General features: G+C 51.5%; 1 protein-coding gene across 5 annotated transcripts in view; it reads left to right on the top strand.

Moving 5' to 3' along the window:
- Positions 1 to 10,987: 10,987 nt before the first annotated feature.
- RFX2 (regulatory factor X2) overlaps positions 10,988 to 13,601 on the top strand; it is a 66,106-nt gene continuing 63,492 nt past the window's right edge. For 4 of the 5 annotated variants that reach the window (XM_058858543.1, XM_058858542.1, XM_058858541.1 and 1 more), the window contains exon 1: positions 10,991 to 11,121. The gene's annotated coding sequence lies outside the window, so the exon portion shown is untranslated. Of the gene's footprint in view, positions 11,122 to 13,601 lie in introns of all 5 variants that reach the window. The other variant, XM_058858540.1, reaches the window with a different exon arrangement.

Below are 13,601 nucleotides of genomic sequence, written 5' to 3'. Positions count from 1 at the left end.
TATCAAACACCGGGAATGAGCTGTACCAAACACCGGGAATGGGCTGTACCAAACACCGGGATTCAGCTGTACCAAACACCGGGATTCGGCTGTACCAAACACCGGGAATGAGCTGTGCCAAACACCGGGAATGGGCTGTGCCAAACTCCGGGATACGGCTGTGCCAAACACCGGGAATGGGCTGTACCAAACACCGGGAATGAGCTGTGCCAAACACCGGGAATGGGCTGTGCCAAACACCGGGATTCGGCTGTACCAAACACCAGGATTTGGCTGTATCAAACACCGGGATTCGGCTGTACCAAACACCAGGATTTGGCTGTATCAAACACCGGGATACGGCTGTGCCAAACACCGGGAATGGGCTGTGCCAAACACCGGGATTCGGCTGTACCAAACACCAGGATTTGGCTGTATCAAACACCGGGATACGGCTGTACCAAACACCGGGAATGGGCTGTATCAAACACCAGGAATGAGCTGTACCAAACACCAGGATTCAGCTGTATCAAACACCGGGATTTGGCAGTTCCTGGGCTGGCAGCACAGCCCAAACACTGCCCCAGGCTGTGCTGGAACGCTCTGAAGCTCTGCAGTGCCTGGGGTGCTGTGGTGCTGTGGGCAGACCCAGCAGAAGTTTTGGGAATGGAGGAAAATAATCCAAACCCTTCTGAGAGCTGTTTTTTCCCTGAAATGAAGTAAGGTTAAGGGCAAGATGCAATAGGGCAAGAGGAAACAGCCTCAAGTTGTTACCAGGGGAAGTTTATGTTGGACATCAGGGAAAAATTCTTCATGGAAAAGATTGTAAATTATTGGAACAGGCTGAGCAGGGCAGTGGTGGAGTCACAATCCCTGGAAAAGTTAAAAAAACACGTGGATGTGCCACTGGGGGACACGGTTTAGTGATGACCACGGGTTGATAGTTGGATTTGATGGTCTTAGAGGACCTTTCCAGCCTCAATGATTCTGTGAAAAAGATTTTCAAGTAGAGCCCTGAGCAACAACAAGCCTTTGACCAAATGAAACAGGAGATGGTTCATGGGAGATGGTTCATGAAGAAGTTCTTAGGCCAATCTGGACAGGGCAAGATGTAAAATGTGCTGGGGAGGGGGAAGAGTCCAACCTGGAGCAGAAATCTCTGTTGAAGGATCAAAGTGGGCTTTCAGATTTAGGGATAGAGGGGATGAGAGGCCCCTGCCCTCCAGGGAGGAGCAGGGTGGGGTCAAAGCTGGACAAAGCAGCCCCGTGCTGCTGTTCCCAGCCAGCACAAACCAAGGGCATGGGCTGAGCAGCACCACCAGCACAAGCACTGGGCAGTTCTGGACCCCCATCACCAGAACCTGTGGCAGCTCCACCATCTCCTGCCCTCCCTGGGTCTTGCTGGTTTAAGCTGGAGTCCAACAGTGCATACTGATTTATTGATTAATTTATTTTTAGGGGTTACAATCAGATGGATTCATGTAACTGTTCTCAGTTGTTCCTGGCTGATAAAGCTGCAGAAGAGCCAGGATTTTGTTTATCCTGTTAGGGAAACAGCTGTATCTGTGAAATGAATTATTGCTGCTATTTTCCCGGTGCAGACCAAGAATTCCAAGCCATTGTTTTTTCCCTGTAAATTCTTCTCTGCCTCCTCCCACTGCCCAGAGACATTTCCCACTCACACAGGGAGGGCAGGGTTTGGTTCACACCACTCAGCTGATGAGCAAACCTAAGGAATATGGAATTAGGGAAGCTCCTGCCAGAAGGTCAGGCTGCAGCTGGAGCAGCGGCAGGGCCAGAGGACAGGGCAGTGCTGGGGATATTGCAGCTGTGAAACAGCACCAGCAGAGCAGGACAGGAGGGCCAAGGCAGCCTTGGGAGCCCTGAGCTGTCCTCTGGCCCCAGCACCTCCAGTTCTTGCTGTGTTGGCTGTTTCCCATCTCCTGCACTCTTCCCTTGCAGCTCCTCAACTCTCCCACCTCTCCCCAGCTCTCTCAGCTCCTCCTCTCTGCAGCCCCTCCAAGCTGGCTCCATTCTCACTCAGATGGTGAATTTATTTTGAAGATCAAGACAAAACAGCAGCCTGGAAGTTGGTGAGATCTGTAAAATTCAGATTCCTGACCCTCATACTCCAGCCTGCCCTGGTCCTTGGCCAGGATCTGCTGTGCTGACAAGGGGAACATAATTCCCAGTGAACCAAGGAGAGCTCCAGGGGCACAGCCCAAAGGTTAACTCAAGTGGCAGGAGTTACCAGGTCTATTTTTGGCCATTCCCTGAGCCAACAAATACCTCGGGAGAGCTGTTTTTTATCTGCTGTCTGTGTCCTTGTCCATCAAAACGAGGTTGCATCACTCCCAAGGTAAATCCTGTGGTTTTTGCTGAAGTCCTGCTGGTTCTGGGGCCAAAGGGGACCACGCTGGTGGTGAAGAGCAGAGATGAGCTCAGGTGGTCCTCGGGCACAGGCAGAAGAGGGGCTGATGCCTTGGAGTTATTATTGATTTATTCTTCATAAGCAAACAGGGAGTTGTTAAGCTGGAAATAGCAAATGCACCAGGGTGGTTGGGCCTCTGGTCAAACAGCTCCTCTGCTGGCTCTGTGTGTGCCAGGATAACTCCTGTGGAGCCACAGGGCTCTCGTTTCCTGAGGCACCAGGAGCAGCATGACCCCAGCAGCTCCAGGAAAGTGAAGGAAGCAGAACCAGGCTGGGGGTGACCCAGTGGAGAGCAGCTCTGCAGAGAAACACCTGGGGGGGGAATTACAAGCCCAGGAGGGACAATGGGACCCTGGGGGAATTGGGATGAGTGTGGCCAGCAGGGCAGGAGTGATCCTGCCCCTTGGTCCCAGTGAGGCACATCTGGAGCTGAGTCCAGGGTCCAGCTCTGGCTCCATGGTTCAAGACAAGGAGCTACTGGAGCTCAAAGATGATGAGCCTGGAGCATCTCTGTGATGAGGAGAGGCTGTGGGAGCTGGGCCTGGTTAGTCCAGAGAAGAGAAGGCTCAGAGAGGATTCCATCAATCCAATATAAATATACAAATGTCTCCAAGGGGTGTCCAGAGGATGGTGACAGTGCTCAGAGGTGCCCAGTGACAGGACGAGGAGTAATGGACAGAAAATGAAATGCAAGACAAACACCTCAACATGAGGAAGAACTTCTTTACATTGAGGGCGATAGAGCAGTGGAACATCTGCCCAGGGAGGATGTGGAGTCTCCCTCTCTGGAGACATCCCAAACCCACCTGGACGCTTTCCGGTGCCACCTGCTCCAGGTGACCCTGCCTTGGCTGGACTGGGTCACTCCTTGTGACACAAGAGCAGGAGAGAGGAGGTGGCTGCAGCTTCAGCAGCCTCGAGCTCTGCTGATAACACAGGCTCAGCCTCGAGGGGAGGACCAAAACCTCCACAGAATCCATTTTATTCCTGTTGGTAAATCTGTGGTGAGAGCACACACAAAGCCTTCAGTTCATGATCCTGGGTGAGTTACAGCAGTGTCTGGGGGATGTTAACTGTGCTGGGAGGTTACAGATTTTTACCTTTGTGATAAAAGTCACTTTTTCTGAAGTGTAGACACACTCCTGGAGGGGTTGAAAAGATGTGGAGATGTGGCACTTAGGGACATGGTTTACTGAGGGGCTGGCAGTGTTAGATTATTTGCCTTGGTGATTTTAAGGGTCTTTTCAAGCTTCAATAATTCCATGATGCCTTCACATTTCTGCCTCACCTTGAGATTTCCAGGTATTTCACATGACTGAGGCAGGGGGAGATGCCAGCAGGGACAGAACTCACAAAAGAACATCAGGATAAGAGCAAAGGCCCAGGATAAATTCAGATTTGGACTGTGGGATTCCAGATTTGTGCATGTCAGACCACATCTCTGAGGGTAGGAACTCTGGAAGTGAGACTGGCTGCTGCTTCTTCTCAGCCACAGCTTTCCTGTGCCCCACACAACATCACCCAGTGAAATTCCCTTTTGCAGGTTCTTTGCTTTCCTACCTCAAGAAAAGAATCAGCTCTTTGTTCAGCTGTGGACACAGAGATTGGAAATAAATTTGAAATAATTCACCTGAATCGTTCCCTGTATGGAACAAGCCCTGTCTGCCCATCTGAATTACCCAACACAGTTTACATCATTTTCACTTTTATCACCAGCCCTGGCACTGGATCTGGGAGCTATTCTGGGCTGGGACTCCTCTGATAAAAATCCCAAATTCCCAGCTCCAGAGTGGCTGGTGGCAAGTGACTCAGGCCAAGTTATTGCCCCTCAGGACGTTGATTTGGAAGGTAACAGGGCGTGGGGGGCAATAAAGTATTTCAGCAATTTCCACTTGCAGCTGGACATGAGAAGAAGATGGATGTGATGAGGAAATCACATCCACGTGGTCACAGGCAGGAAGGGAGACAGAAAAGTCTCTTTATACCTGAGTCATTTCCAGATTTAAGCTGCCCATGGTGTCTTTCCCATCAAGGACTTGCAACATCCTTTTTGGTCATGTGAAAGGGTTTACAGCAAAGAGGTGTGGGAAATACTGGGAAAACCCCCAAAAAAACCCCAGTCCAAAAGGACCCAAACACAACAAAAAGACACTCACACACACAAAAATCCCCACCAAATTATGCTCTAGATTAATATGCAACTCTCAGCTGTCATAAATCAGCAAAGCCAAGGACTCATCACCAGGACACAGCAGCTGATAAGTGACCTTTATCTGCCTCTATCTGTGACTAAATGACTCTTCTGCAATTCTCATAAATAAAACAGGGCAAAAACTATTTACCCTGGCCTGTCATGGGCATAAACTCCTTTTCAATTCTTTTTTTTTTTGAGCTCATTAAAAACTGCACACTCATGGATTTTGAAATAACACAGAGTGGGCAAAGGCTGTTTATGCAATATGCCAAGTGTAGTGTGTGGAATACATATTTATAAAGCCCCAAAAGCAGTGGAGAATTAGGATTTCTTGGCTGTATAATTATTTAGTTTGACGTTAGATATCACCTCACTTCAGAGATTATGCCTATATCCTCTGAACATTAAACTTAAACTCCAACTGCAATGCTGTCTATGCCCTCAGGTAATCCCAGTTTTGGAAAAGAATTTGCTGGAAAACCATTTGCTGTAAAATTATATCGAAACAGGAGGAGAGGAGAGGAGAGGAGAGGAGAGGAGAGGAGAGGAGAGGAGAGGAGAGGAGAGGAGAGGAGAGGAGAGGAGAGGAGAGGAGAGGAGAGGAGAGGAGAGGAGAGGAGAGGAGAGGAGAGGAGAGGAGAGGAGAGGAGAGGAGAGGAGAGGAGAGGAGAGGAGAGGAGAGGAGAGGAGAGGAGAGGAGAGGAGAGGAGAGGAGAGGAGAGGAGAGGAGAGGAGAGGAGAGGAGAGGAGAGGAGAGGAGAGGAGAGGAGAGGAGAGGAGAGGAGAGGAGAGGAGAGGAGAGGAGAGGAGAGGAGAGGAGAGGAGAGGAGATTTTCAGAAAAAAATCCAATTGCACATCCAGAACCTTCAGCAAAAATGGAATTCTGTCTTTTCTCTCACTGCTGGAGGCCAAGAGCAATGGGATGCTCCCCTATTCCCAAGCCAAGGGAGTTTGTGGCAGGGGTGTCACAGTTTCCAGGCAGAACAGGGCTGTGCCCTGGCTGCTCTCCCCACTGGAGCTGTGCTGTAACAGCAAAGGGATGCAGGAGTAACCACAGACAGTGACACAGGAACGAGCTGTCCCTTGGTGCCACTGCAGGAGCCAGGGCTCAGCACAAGCTGGAAAAGTTTCTGCTGATGGTTGGCTGAGCTGGAGTGAGGTTCAAGACCTCTGCACCTGCAGTGCAGCCCGGAATGTTAATAATCCACAGGGCAAATTCATCGTTTTCTGTGGTTTTTAAACATAAACTCACCGGAGGGAAACAGTTACAGAGCTTTAAGATGCTCACAGCCACGAGGATGTTGAGCTTCCCTGTGCCAACAAACCAAACCTTTCTGCTCAATATTCAGATTCCAAGCCTCCAGCAGCGTGCCCAGGGGGCCAGGAAGACCTGGCTTGTGCCAGTGGGCAGCAGGAGCAGAGACTGCCCCGTGTGCTGGGCACTGCTGGGGTCACACCTCAAACCTGGGCTGTTTTGGGCCCCCCATGATGAGAAGGACACCGAGGGGCTGGAGCATGTCCAGGGAAGGGGATGGAGCTGGGGAGGGGTCTGGAGCAGCAGAGAAGGTTCTCTCCAGGTGCCTCAGAGGCTCTTTGCTGCCATGCAGGTGCTGAAGGTGCCATCTCTGTGTGTTCTGTTGATTTTGTGTCCCCTTCCCACCACATCACCCAGGCCCTCACTTTGATCCTGTCCCCCACTCCCCCCAAGGCTCCTGCTCACTCTGTTTCAGCACCTGTGGATATTTGGGAAATGAGAGGAGCCTCATTCAAACTCACTCACCAGAAAACCTCTGTGCAGAAATTCCATTTCAACCCTGCACAGGGGCTGTTCAGTCACTGAGGGTTTCATCACACAGACCTTGCCTCTGTGCAGAAGCTGTGTTGACAGAAGCTGCATGGATTCAGTCATATCAATATGACTGCACTTAATTACATCCACATTATGGACACATCCTCCTTCCGTGGGCTCAGGAGGCTGCAGCTCCCTGCAGGGAGTGGCACACCAAAACCCACAGGCACTGGTTTTTTTCCATGACTTTATCCAGTGTTTTTTGTGGAATTTCCAGGCAGCTACAGCCAAACCAAACAGATAAAACTGCAGATAAATGCTTGGTCCTTTAAATCTCATAAAAGGAAATTTCCAGGGTGGGGGAAAAGAGCACATTTGGGGTTTTAGCTGTGCTGAAAACTTGTTAGGGGAAAGATGTGAGGTTGAGAAGAGTGACCTTTCCAAATCCCACCAAGTTGGGATTGCTGGGACACAACCCAAGGGAGGCATGGGAAGGGCTGAACATCCTCTCTTCTTTCTCCCACCCTCAGCACTCACCTGTTTGCTTCCAGGCTGGGCAAAGCTGAGATAAAAAATGCTCTGGGCCACTGCCAGGAGAGGACAGAGCATCTCACAACAGCCTGGAATTCACTGTGGGCAGAGCAGGACGGGGTACGGTGCCACTGGGAAATTCCAGCGGCCTTGGCACAGCCACACTCCACAGATTTCTCCTCTCAAGCCCAGCCAAAAGCACTGGAGAATGTTGTTGTCTGACCAGCAGCAAGGTCAGGAGTTTGTGATGCAGAAAACACAACCCTGGGGCTGTGGTTGGAGCTCACCCAGGGCTGTGCCCAAGGGATGTGGCAGCTCCGTGAAGGAAAAGCTGCAGTTTGCACCCATCCTGCTGAAATTTCCTTGGAAATAGCTGGAATGGAAATTAAATGGAGATTTAATTCCTAAGTGCAGCCCTTGAGTGACTCCTTGCCTGCAAAACTGTTTATGTGCAGCACAAATGAAAATGATTGTGAATGAAATGATCACAAAGTTTTATTTTATTGCTGCTATAAAGGGAAAATCCACGGTCACAGATGAGATGATCCTCATAACCTGCATGGGATGGTGCTGCTGATCCTGCAGGACAGGGGACACGGGCAGGGACCAGTTCAGGCTCCAGATGTTTTGCACTGAGCTCATTCAGCGGTGAAACACAGCATGGAGAGAATCCCAGAATCATTAGGGCAGGAAAACATCTCCAAGGATGGGGGCACAGGAATCTCCCAGGCAGGAAAATGCTGTTTGGCACCTGTTTAGGAATGAGGATTCTCCCTTTTAAAACAAGCAAACTTTTTCTCTGAGCAAAAATTCCAAAGGGAATTTTTTTGTTTCTTTCAATTTTAACCCCCTGGGAGTTTTTTCACGCAGGAAGCAATTTAAAGGAATAATTTCATTTCAGGTTTCATTTCCAGCACCCAAAACAACAGCATTTTTCATGGATAAACACAATATTCCAAAGGATCCTGCTACCTTTAGGAGGAATTTGCTTTCATCAGAGCAGTTTTCCTGTCAAAACCTCCCTTTAAGTGAAATCGAGTCGATCAATGAGATCCTTTGGGCGGGATTGGGTTTGAGCTGAATTCCAGTTTGCTTTGAGGAACGTGCCCTCCTGTGGGTAGCAGAGACAGCTGCAGCGAGCTGCTCCTCTGGGGGAAAAGAGGAGAAAAATCAAACTTCTCTCTCCTCACCAACAACTTTTTGAAATGAACCTCCTTCCCCCAGACCAAGGAGCGAGGTCTGGCTCATGAACAGGCTGGAAGAAACAAAGAGAAATTAAATGCCAGTGATCAGCTCGGCACAAGAGGTGGCAGACAGGTCCCTAATTAAAAATAATCGAGCTGTGCTAATTCCCTGATTCCCTGAAACCCGTGCAGGGTTTCCCAAAGGTGTTGTGCTGAGCATTATCACAAATTCCAAGCATTATCAAGAGTGCAGAAAGAGGTGGCTGTGGCACTTGGGGACAGGGTTGATGGTGGCCTGGGCAGAGCTGGGTTGGTGGTTGGGTTTGATGATCTCAGGGGTTTTTTTCCAGCCTTAATGGATCTGTGATTCTGGGGATTTCAGGATGTTGTTGTCACCTGAGCTTTGGGTTTCACACAGTAATTGGTGCTTTGGGAAGAACGGGAGCACATCCAAATGTGGTTTATATTTCTTTTCCAGAGATGCTGTTCAGTGGGGAATTGTGCCCTAAAATATCAAGTAACAACACATTGGAGGTGATGGTAAATGGGAGAGGACTGAGGAATTTCATTCAGCTCCAGGTAAATTTGAGTAATAATTCAAAATCAGCATGGTGCAATTCAGTGTGGCCAAACCCACGTGGTGCTCAAGCAGGAATAAGTGATCACAGGACTAAAAAGTAGTTTTTTATTGAGTGTTTTTTAGGAAAGGTCTGGGCTTTTCCAGCAGGAAAACCAGAGGATTGCTTCATTTGTAAAACAAGAATTGACAGAAAGAATGAGAACAACCTTCAAAAACATCAGGAGTTTGTAAGTGAAATCTATTAATCTTGCCTCAGTTTCCAGGAGTAAAGGTGGATGTTTATGTGTGCTAGTTGATTTTAAAAAACTATTCCACTTCTATTCTTTCTTTTCCTGTATATTTTGCTCACCTAAAAGTTGTTCTTTTTAAAAATCCATGGCTTAATCACCTACAACCCATCAAGAATAAAAATTAATTTTCCCAGGAGCTTCTCAAAATCTCCCTCAGTGTGTCCGTGGTGGTCAGACACACAACTCCATGAATTTTTCCAGTGTAATTCTCAGGGTAATCTCCCAAAAGCAGGAACAGAAACCCCAAATCTGCAGATGGATCACATGCTAACCAGTGTCTCCAATTTATATTGCCTCACTCAGTCACTTCCTTTTCCAGTGACTCCTTTCCCGAAGCGTTAGGTAAGAAAAGTAATAATCCTGTGGTGTTTGGAGCAGGCTGTGTTATTGGAGTCTCCATGGGTACAAATTCCACACACTTCCTTGGCTGAGGCTGGGACATACTTTTCAGAAAACGTTGCAGAAAAAATACATCATAAAAGCTCTTTTTATTGCACGTCAGGAAGGTGATCCTGGAAATGGTGAAATTCCCAACAGGGATTTTTCAGAGCAAGTGGTGATGATTCTGCTGGGTTTAACTGTAGGGGAAAAACCCATAAAAACCCCACAAACAGAGATATTTCATAAAGCTTTATAAGAAATGCTGCTTTCCTTGGCAGCACCTGCATTCAAAAAATATGAGAGCGATCTGTGCTGGGTTTCATTGACAAAATAAAACAGGACAGGATGTGGGGAGTGAAGCCTCGTCCAGCCTGGACTTGGGCACTTCCAGGGATCCAGGGACAGCCACAGCTGGCTGGGAAATCCTCTCCAGGCCCTCACCATCCTCACAGGGAGGAATTCCTTCCCAATATCCCATCTAAATTCCACTTTTTCAGTGGGAAGCCATTCCCTGTGTCCTGTCCCTCCAGGCCTTGTCCCCAGTCCCTCTCCAGCTCTCCTGGAGCCCCTTTAGGCCCTGCAAGGGGCTCTGAGCTCTCCCTGGAGCCTTCTCTTCTCCAGGTGAGCACCCCCAGCTCTCCCAGCCTGGCTCCAGCCCTGGCAGCGTCCCGGTGCCTTTCTCTGCGCTTTCACCAGCACTTCCACGTCCTTCTGTCGCAACCCCAGCTCTGTCCATCTGTCCGTAGATGATGATTTGATGTGGCCGGGCTCTGCTGCTGCTGCTGCTCCCCCAGCCCAGCGCATCCCCCCGAGCTCCGGGCGCCGCCGGGGCCGCCTCCAGAGCGGGGGGAGCAGCGTGTGCCGGGCCCGGCAGCAATTCACCGCAATTCACCCCCGATAAATTCCTCCGATCTATTCCCCCGATCTATTCCCCCGATATTTTCCCCCGATCTCTTCCCCCGATATTTTCCCCCGATATTTTCCCCCGATATTTTCCCCCGATCTCTTCCCCCGATCTATTCCCCCGATCTATTCCCCCGATCTATTCCCCCGATAAATTCCTCCGATGTATTCCCCCGATATTTTCCCCCGATATTTTCCCCCGATCCTCCCCAAACCCCGCTTTCCTCATCCGTCCCCCCGCGCGATGCTGTCGGTGACGTCACGCCCCGTCGCCATGACGACGGCTTGATGTCATGTGGAAGAGTTAAAAAAAAAACAAAAACAACCAAAACAACCCCAGCGGTAAAGGGAGAAAGCGCGAGCCCGCCACTTTGGAATGTTTAACAGCGGGAAATCAACTTTCCTTCTTTATTTATTGTTTCTTTTTTTTGGGGTGATTTATTGAGGTGAAATCATCGAGGCGCGCGAGCCGGCCCCGCCCCCTCGCCCCCCCCCCCCCGCGTTTCCCGCGCGCGCGCGTCACGAGCCCGCCCCGCCCCGCGCTGAGGCGCCAAACCGCGCGCCAAGCGCTGGCCACGCCCCCTCCGCCAGGCCATTGGTCCTCCCGCGAGGTGTCCCGCCCTCCGCGATGATGGACAGGCGATGCACCAATAGGCAGCGGAGGTGCGCTGGACACGCCCTCTTAGGGCGGGGCTGAGCGGTGACGCGCGGGGCCGGGGTAGCAACAGTTGCCTCGAGACCCGGCGCCCGGCGCCATAGTGACCGTAGCCCTGGAGACTGTTACTTGCCAACGGCGGCAACGCGCGGCCCCGGCGGCCGGAGCCCAGCGCAGCCCGCGGCACCCGGCGGGGACGGCAGGTGAGCGGGGCCGCCCCGTGACGGGCTGGATGTGGGACGGCGGCCGGGGGGGGGTGCAGGGGATGTGCGCGGTCTCCGCGTCCTCCGCGGGGCCGGCGCGGCGCGGACCCCGCTTGTCCCGGCGCGGGATGCGCGGTCCCGCCGCGGGCCGGGGCGGGGGGCACTGGTCGAGCCGCCGTCCCCGGAAAGTTGGGAGAGGAGGAGCGGCGGAGGCGGCACGGCCGAACCGCCCCGGGCTCCCCTTCCTTCCCCGGGCCGGTGCCGCTGCCCCGGGAGCACCGCCCGCAGCGCGGCCCCGCCCGGGCACGGGAACCGGCACCGCCCGGCCGGAGCGGGAGCGGCCCCCGCGGCACCGCCGCTCCCGGCCCGGGGCTTCCCGGAACTCCGCGCTCCCCGTTCCCCGGGCTGCGAGCCCAAAGCGCCCGCCCAGGCTCGGGAGGGGGAACGGGGCAGCCGCTCCGCTGCTTCGGGTTCGGCACCGCTCCGTGCTGTCCCCGTGGCCTCTCCGTGCTCTCCCTCTCCCCGCGCTGTCCCCGTCCTCCTCTCCCCTCCCCGTGCTGCCCCCGGCCCCCCCGAGCGCTCCTCCTCCTCCTCCTCTTGGGGGGTGGTTTCAACTCCAGCTCATCCCTGGAGTTTGCCAGAGCTGGGAGATCCCGGCGCTCGCTTTCGTGTCGGTCTTAGAAAGGAGGGGAAATCGCAGCGAGACCTATTTGCAAGCAACTGCCTTCTGCTCTTGACGTGGTTTCTCCAGCTTGTTTTGAATAAAGTGTGTTTGTGAAACAAGATTCATCTCCTGTTAGAGTGGGATTTTGTGGACGTGCCTGTTTCAAGCGTGAGTTCCCCCTGCCTGATTCAATCTTTCCATTCTTTTTACTTAGATAGCACTCCGAAGCCTTTATTTTGGCTTTGCCGTTGAAAGAGGCGAGACTTACTAATTAAAAAGCAGAATAAATAATAATTTTATTAACTTTTGTTAAATCTACTTTACCTTTTTGCATTTGGAATGTCCTTAAACTGAGGCTTTAACTGGTAGGTTAAACTAAGAGCTCAGCTTCGGAATCATTTAATCGAGGGGTTTTTTTTTCATCTGCTTCTGCCCAAACTTTTCAGCTCTATCTTGGTTATGAATCATTTGAGAATAGCGTGGCTTAGAAAAAGGAAAAAATCAGTCTCTAAATACCAACCTTAAGCTCCTGGGCTTCCCTCTCTGCCTCTGCTGTTTCACTTTTCAGTCTGAGTTTGCTTCAGTCAGTTCAGGATCAGTTTGGTCTTAGATTTTATTTTAAAGTGGCACATTTAGTAGAAGGGGAAGCATTTTGGGAGGCTCTTTCATGGTTATCTCATTCAAGACAGGTTGAATCAACCTCAAACTGAGAGAGTTTGGGATGAACAGTTTGATTTCTGGGTGGCTGGAATCTACCCCCAAGGCAGGACCTTGTAGGATTTTAGGACCAGCCTGTGGGGTGTTGGATACATAAAAATCTTAATGTTTAAAAAAAACCCAAACCAACACATCCAGCTGGGTTTTTACCTCTCAGTGTCGCTGTCCCAAGGGAGGGGAGATGGATTGGAATTCTGTGAGATGCGTTTGCCTTGGGGTTACACAGCTGTGGGCAGGCTCTGGGGGTTTGTTGTTTGGAGTTGGTGTTGTCAGAGCTGTTCCCATAACCACGAGGTTTGGAACTGCTCATCTTTTTAATCGCAATCTGGGTTCTCAGGTAACAACAGGATCTTGGCCTGAAGGCTGAAAGCGCAGGCAGAAGGGGTTGACAGCTGGAATTTCTTTGTCCCTGCTTGCTTCCTGCAAAACAGGAACGATCCCAGTGCGCTTGGGGATGGGGACAGGAGCATCCACTGCCACCGAGGAAAGGCAGAGCCGGGTCCCCCACAGCCACCGTGACTCCCACAGACCCTCCCTGCTTTGCATCTCCCTGCTGAGCCATTTGCATCTCATGAATTCCTTGGGGCTCTGTGCCAGCTCTGCTCCTGGGGACGGGGCTGAGCCCCTGGGGAACCTGCGGCACCTGGAGAGGGGCTGAGCCCTGCACTGGGCCCTGGCCAGCAGCACATTTACCCTCTCGGAGTGTTTTGTTGCTTTACCATAGAAATTTGTAGGATTGCCATAGAAATTTGTAGATTTGGCCTATAAATGGAGTTTTCTCCTTCACCAAGGGACTCGGCACCACTCTGAGCCCCCGTGGTGCTGGGAGAGAGGGATGGGCTCGCCCATCCAAAGAATTAAGGCTGAGCCTGGTCTGGAGAGAGTCGCTGTTAAATCGTGTGTCAGGCATGGGAAGGTTCATCAGAAATACACTTGGTGTGTATTCTGTGTCCTTTTGTGTGTGTAAACACCATCACACCCATCCCTGGAAGTGTCCAAGGCCAGGCTGGACGGGGCTTGGAGCAGCCTGGGCTGGTGCAAGGTGTCCCTGCCATGGGACAGGGTGGACCAAGGTGGGATTTCAGCTCCCTTCCAACCC

The sequence above is a fragment of the Poecile atricapillus genome, chromosome 28 (genome assembly GCF_030490865.1).
Source record: "Poecile atricapillus isolate bPoeAtr1 chromosome 28, bPoeAtr1.hap1, whole genome shotgun sequence".
Lineage (NCBI taxonomy): Eukaryota > Metazoa > Chordata > Aves > Passeriformes > Paridae > Poecile > Poecile atricapillus.
Note: the sequence above shows the minus strand (reverse complement) of the source record. Positions and strands in the feature narration are given on the sequence as shown.